The sequence below is a fragment of the Triticum dicoccoides genome, chromosome 2A, assembly GCF_002162155.2.
Source record: "Triticum dicoccoides isolate Atlit2015 ecotype Zavitan chromosome 2A, WEW_v2.0, whole genome shotgun sequence".
Classification (NCBI taxonomy): domain Eukaryota; kingdom Viridiplantae; phylum Streptophyta; class Magnoliopsida; order Poales; family Poaceae; genus Triticum; species Triticum dicoccoides.
Genome location: NC_041382.1, coordinates 146589201 through 146595616, shown reverse-complemented (window position 1 = coordinate 146595616; position 6416 = coordinate 146589201). Strand labels below are relative to the sequence as shown.

Genomic DNA, 6416 nt, shown 5'->3' with positions numbered 1-6416 from the left:
GTTCGCATGGCCTGGGCTCAAGCGCGCCGTCGAGGACTTCATGCATGAGTGCCTCGCCTGCCAGCAAGCCAAGCATGAACATTGCCACCCCGTTGGGAAGCTTCAGCCTCTCCCTGTTCCATTGGAACCGTGGCACGACTTGATGATGGATTTCGTCGAGCGGCTCCCCAACTCCGAGGGCCATGACTCGATCATGGTGGTGGTGGATCGCCTCACCAAATTTGCACATTTTGTGCCACTCCGGCATCCCTTCACCGCAGCGCAGGTAGCTCGCGCATTCTGGGATTCCATCGTCAAGCTTCATGGGGTGCCACACTTCATCGTCTCCGACTGCGACAAGATCTTCACAAGTGCGATGTGGCGGGAACTCCTTGCCGCAGCCGGCACCAAGCTCCTCTACTCCGCCGCCTACCACCCACGAGCGGACGGACAAAGCGAGCACGTCAATCAATGCCTCGAGATGTATCTATGCTACCTGCTGCAAAATTTTGGTACAACTCCACTCATCACAGCTCTCTCATGTGTTCTCCATTCAAGGCACTCTACGGCCACGAGCCAAATCTGGGAGGATTGCCGGTTTTCCTTGACAATATCTCATCAGACATGGCCACCAGCGACTTCGACTGGGCAACACATACAGAAATGCTGCAGGGCCACCTCACCCGAGCACAAGACCGCTTCAAGAAACAAGCAGACAAGCAGCGCACGGAGTGCACCTTCACCGTCGGCGACCAAGTCCTCCTCAAGCTCCAACCTTATGTGCAGGTATCCGTCGCCAGCCGCCCATGTCGGAAGCTTGCTTACAAGTACTTCGGCCGTTCACCATCCTGGAGCGTTTCGGTGCCGTGGCGTACCGCTTGGAGCTGCCGCTGGATAGCCGTGTCCATCCGGTCTTCCATGTCTCCCAGTTGAAGCCCTTCATCCCCAACTACTCGCATGTCTACTCCGAGTTTCCCAAGATCCCGGACTTGACAACAACACCTCTGGTCCCGGTGGCCATCCAAGAAAGACGCATGGTCAAGAAAGGTTCGACCGCGCTCAGCCAAGTCCGAGTTCAGTGGTCTTCACTTCCTGCGGACGCCACCACCTGGGAAGACTACGACGTCTTGTGCTCGCGCTTTTCATCAGCCAACATCTGGGAAGATGCTGCATCTCAAGGAGGGGCGCCTGTCACGCCTGTAGTTCAGGGCGAGTCGCCTGAACCTGCAGCGGACAGCGAGTGCACGAATGGTGCAGCTACAGGTCAAGTTGGGCCGTAGCCCGAGAGCCCTCTGGGCCAAGCCCATGTAATGCGAGTGAGCCCGTGTGGGGCGTGCGTGTGTGTAAACTACTTAAGCCAGTCATTGCCACTGTGAGGGCTCATGGAAATAAGAAAGTGAATTGAACCTCTCCCCTCTGCTGTCTCCTCTCACCTACCCTCTTCTTCCTCATCCTGACCCCCTTTCCTAATCTACCTTAGTCGGGCATTACAGGATTCTCCACAACAAGATCAGGAACACCGTCTTCATTCTTGGCGAACAGTAGCACATATCTTTATTTTTGTCAGTAGACATATCTAGCTTATTCAATTGAATCATTAAATCTGCTGACTATGAAAGCTTGTGGAGAAGATACATTGCTCAACATAGTAGGACAAGTTCATATGTACCAGCTGTACTTCAGATTTAACATACATTGGCGTCGCAAAGAGAACTCAGTATCCCTACTCGAAAATCTCATTCCTTTGATCTCCCAGCAGAATTATTTTGAGCTAATATCATCATTGTGGTTTACCTGATTTGGCAAAGTATCAAAATGATTATAACTGAATGTATTCACTAAAGATGTCGAATTTTTTTTGAACAAGTAGCATGAAAACCTAATCACCAATATTACAAGGATGTCCATTGGAACAATGTGAATTGATTTGGAGCCTTTTGGATAACTAACATCAAACTATGTAGGCATGTTTGAAGACAAAATAAAAAGGTTTACCACCATTTTTCATCAGAAAAAGGAAGAACTGAATATGCAATAAGTAATCAGAACATACCATGTTGCATGTCCTTGCAAGCCAGTTCCTCCATGTTTCTCCAATAGAAGGTTAACGACACCTACTTGTACAGTCACGCGTTCTGCAACCTATGCATAGTATAGCATATTAAACTCACTTGTATTTGAAATTTTGTAAGGGTATATTGCTTCAATGAATTTCGATGTAATGAAACAATTGTATAATTAAAAAAATTACTATTACTAAAATAAAAGGTGCAGACAAAGCAGAAACACAAACCCAAGAAAGATTGAATTTAGCTATGCTGAAAACATGTACTATCTTGATGAATTTAAAGTATAATCACCATTTCAATAGAGGCAGCTCTCACTGACGGCCTTGAGATAATTTTTTCCAATATGTACGTAAATTAATGAACAACAAGTGCAATGAAGACAACCTTATCAACATATCCATATCCAGTGCTTGTAGTTGGTGTGACGATGCGAGTGACAGCGGCGGCCTTGCCCGAGTAATGGGTCCGCAAACAGTTGTAACTATTCACAGCCAGATATGAAATGTTTATGAATTCGGAACTTCAAGGCTACAAGCCTACAACCCACGGAGAGCTAGCTATTCAAGCAGCAAAGAAAAACATTAGAGAAGATCAAAGGAGTGGACCTGATATATTTTTTTAATGCGTCCTCCAGATATTACCAATGTTGGGTGGCGTCGTCTTCCCCTCCAAGACTCTAAAATTCTTTAGGTAGTCCTCAAGAACCTGCGAAGGAATAAACTATGTGCGTCATCCAGATATACCCAAATGATCTCAGCATGCCATCAATGCGTAACATCAACTTAAAAGTCTTAGGCCACAGGATTAAATACACTCACGGTCAGAACAATACAAAATGGTTGCCATAAAAAAAGCCAAATATTTCAGAACTTTCATGCTCACTTGTCTAGTCCTTCAAGAGCAGTAAGAGCAACTCAACATTAGGCACATATAAGTACCATTTCAGTCTATTTCACAATTTAACTCACATGAAATGTTAATCACAAACCAAACACCAGCACATCATATCACCTCAGAACCATATTAGTAACCCAGTTAGCACCACTGGACTAAATCATCAACATGACATACAAGATGCGGGTGAGCATTTTATGTGCTAACATAGATAAACCTAAACCTTCTGGAGGAGAATGGCGAATTGATCAAAGGATCTCGGTGTCGCTGCAGAGCACAAAAGTAGGAACTCTGCACTCTTGGAGATTACCCAATGATCCCTTTCTTGCCAGATCTAGCACCATCCAGCCCATCCTCCTTTAGCATTCGAAGCAATCCCATCACTCGAAACTGCCGTAGAAGAGCAGCCTATTTCTAACTATAGTGCTATGTGTACAATTATTTTCTCATGCATAAAGAACAAGCCCACAAAAACTATAATATCAGTCAATGGGTTGTGTTTGGAGAACCATAATGATCAGATCTAGAAAAACATTTTCACACCGGTATTTGGAGACAACGTGTGCAACAGACATAGCCGGATGTTGAGAACGAAGATCTAATACCAAACAACATACCTCACAGGTCGGCCACCGCGGCAGGCTTCCGCTCGAGGTGGTCCATGGCTACGGCCAGGAGCCCGCTGCAACCGAGGCTGAGCTCATCGGCATCGGTGGGGATGACGTGGTCAAGCGGCACTGAGCGTGCCACCTTCCCCGTGTCCGCCTCCTTTCCCAACGACCTCGCCCAGCCATCGAACCAAACCGTGCCGCCACAATCGAGCCATGCTGTGACGCCATCCACGAGACTGATGTACTCATGCCAGAAGTGATGTGATCAGCTATTCAGGTAATGCAAGAGGTTTCACCATTTCAAAAATGCATCACTTCAGGAGAAGTTCATCAATCATTTTGCCGCGGTACAAGGGAGCAATGGTTGCTCAGTTGACCTAATTCAGATTCTGTCCAGCTGCCCTAATCAGATAAAATCTCCTATGTTGATAGTTCCATAGAGATCATTTTTACGCTGCCGGTTTGCTTTACCCTAAAATGGAAATAACTTCTCATTAGTAAGATTACAAAATCATTTCTTAGGAAATTGTCTAAATCTAGGAAACTGGTGAAAAATTATAGATCGACATAATATGGTTTGGGTGTCTTGTAATTACGGCCATACCAAAATACATATATCAATTATCATTCGTGTGTTAGAATCACTATAGTGACACAAAAAATTAGTAACACAGAGATACACGGACATCATCATGTATACAATAGCAAAACAATTGACCAGTTTGAAATACAAAGCCTCGTCAAAATTTACCTATGAATCTGCAGTGTTCTCTACTGTATCAGTACAAGGAAATCCTGCATTTAGAAGAAGATATATGACCTCATATTTCAGGTAGGTACCAATTCAACAACTGACTTTGTAGCTAAAACAATGAAATAGGAGTCAGTGACCAACAAGAAGTAACTCATGTTTCTATGAAACTACCAAGAAACTGCAAAACAACCTCATCGACCCTCTCAACCGGCCAAAGACAGCTTCTTTCTCCCACCCGATGTCTCATCTCCCTGTAGCGTCAGGCACAAGCCTGTGACACACAAGGGTATGGCCTGCTTGACAGGAGGAGTGCCGGCACCGCCATTAGGGCTTCGCAACGTGAAGTGAGGCCATGTTTGGGAGAGAGTATCAAAGGAAACAAATAGATTGATCTCCTACCTGATACATACTTGATATTTGAATCGGTAATGTAGTTATGGATATAAGACATGGTACGGTGATTGTATAGGTATGCCTAGTTTACATCTTTACTCTTCAAGGCATTTAACTAAACAAAAAAAACTGGAGTTGTGTGTACCTGATTTCCAGATTCAACACCTACTTGATCCACCAAAAGTAATTTTTTTGGGGTAATACCAGCAATGCAATTTGCCTGCTACAACGAAACAACAAAATCACTATAACAAAATGCATTAGCAATCTTCCATGTGTATGTGTGGCTGGTGATCTGAGTGAAGAAATAGAGAAAAAAATCACACTGAAATAGTCAGACTTGACATGTCAACTGCAGACAACTTGAATTATCAGATGTTATGGCACCAGGGTAAATTTTCCTTAATAGGCAAATGGCAATGGATAGCACCAAACTTTACTTTACACATGTATCAATGTCATAAGCAGCACAACTAAAACAATCAAGTAATGACACTGCAAATTTGTCTGCTACAAATGCATATCACATCCAACTATATAGAGCCATACGCACAGATCCCATTAGGATTGTACATGGATTAGAAATTGAAACCCTATGGGTAAGGAGTGTCAGGAGGGGGTCAACTGAAACCCCACAGGTATCAATTCCACTTGGTAAATCAAACCCCAAGATAAGAACATGGCCGTAAGTTCTAAAGTTTGTGATAACATAAGAGCTAAGCACCCATTGATAGTACCCCCCTAATCAGGTGTCATGGCCCCTTCACTAATTAATAGCATGTCATGAGAAGCAAGTCGAGTTGGTGAACAACAGAAATTGATTGAGGACAGTAGTAATGACAAAACCATTAGCAGCGGCAGGGCATCAATAGCAAGCAGTAGCAATCAACAATAGGAACGACCGGCAGTACAGGGAGTAGGGAGGGAGTACCTTGCTGCATTTAGCTACCTTTCTGCCTGACGGAAGAAGAGCAGCAGTAACAACGACCTGTAGAGACACTAGTCATGGCGAACACGGTGGTGGAGTGGTGGAGCGGGGCCATGGGGAGCTGCAACGACGACCAAGGCCAGGTGCTCCAGGCGGCAGCCAGGGGGGCGGGGCTGCGGGGAGGAGGCAAAGATGACCTAGGACAAGCGCTCGGGGCGACAGCGAGTGCACCTGCGGCTCGTCTTCCTTCCATCCCGCGACGCAAACTCCGATCCACCGCTCCGGCCTCAACTCCGCTGAATCGCCCCAGTTGCGTCCTCTCCTCCTCTTTGAGGAAGATGGGAGAAACGAGGTAAGAGAGGGGAGAGGGGGTGGCGTGCCCGCCTAGGATCCTGGGAGAGGGAAGGGGAGATGGGACTGCAGCGGCCGGCGAACCAGTGGCACCTCCGACGGCGGCAGCCCTAGCCGCCTGGAAAGAGCGAGGGAGAGGGGAACTTTCATGGGATGAGAGGCAAGCACTCTTTTCTCTATCTCTCTTAATTCCACGCGTTTTCACTGCAACAGTAAAATCTTTGACGTGGCATAGGCTAGCGTCCGACCCTTCCGCGACTCTTAAAGGGCTTAATATTCCACTTTGACGAGACACCAAAGTGTAAAACCTGAAATTTGACCCCTCGTGGGCTGGAGGCATAGTTTAAAAAACAGACTGGGGCGGTGATTGGACCGGGGAAACAGGAACCGACGATCTCGACGGTTCTGTAAGCTCCAAAGACCGTCATGCAATCAGA

General features: G+C 46.1%; 1 long non-coding RNA gene across 1 annotated transcript; it reads right to left on the bottom strand.

Moving 5' to 3' along the window:
* Window positions 1-1532: 1532 nt before the first annotated feature.
* On the bottom strand, window positions 1533-6117 carry LOC119353890. The gene is made up of 8 exons (XR_005170579.1): window positions 5632-6117; window positions 4498-4923; window positions 4305-4348; window positions 3560-4025; window positions 2654-2753; window positions 2433-2529; window positions 2033-2121; window positions 1533-1773 (listed from the first exon to the last, which is right to left on the bottom strand). It is a non-coding gene; the product is annotated as an uncharacterized LOC119353890 (long non-coding RNA).
* Between the last annotated feature and the right edge of the window lie 299 nt (window positions 6118-6416).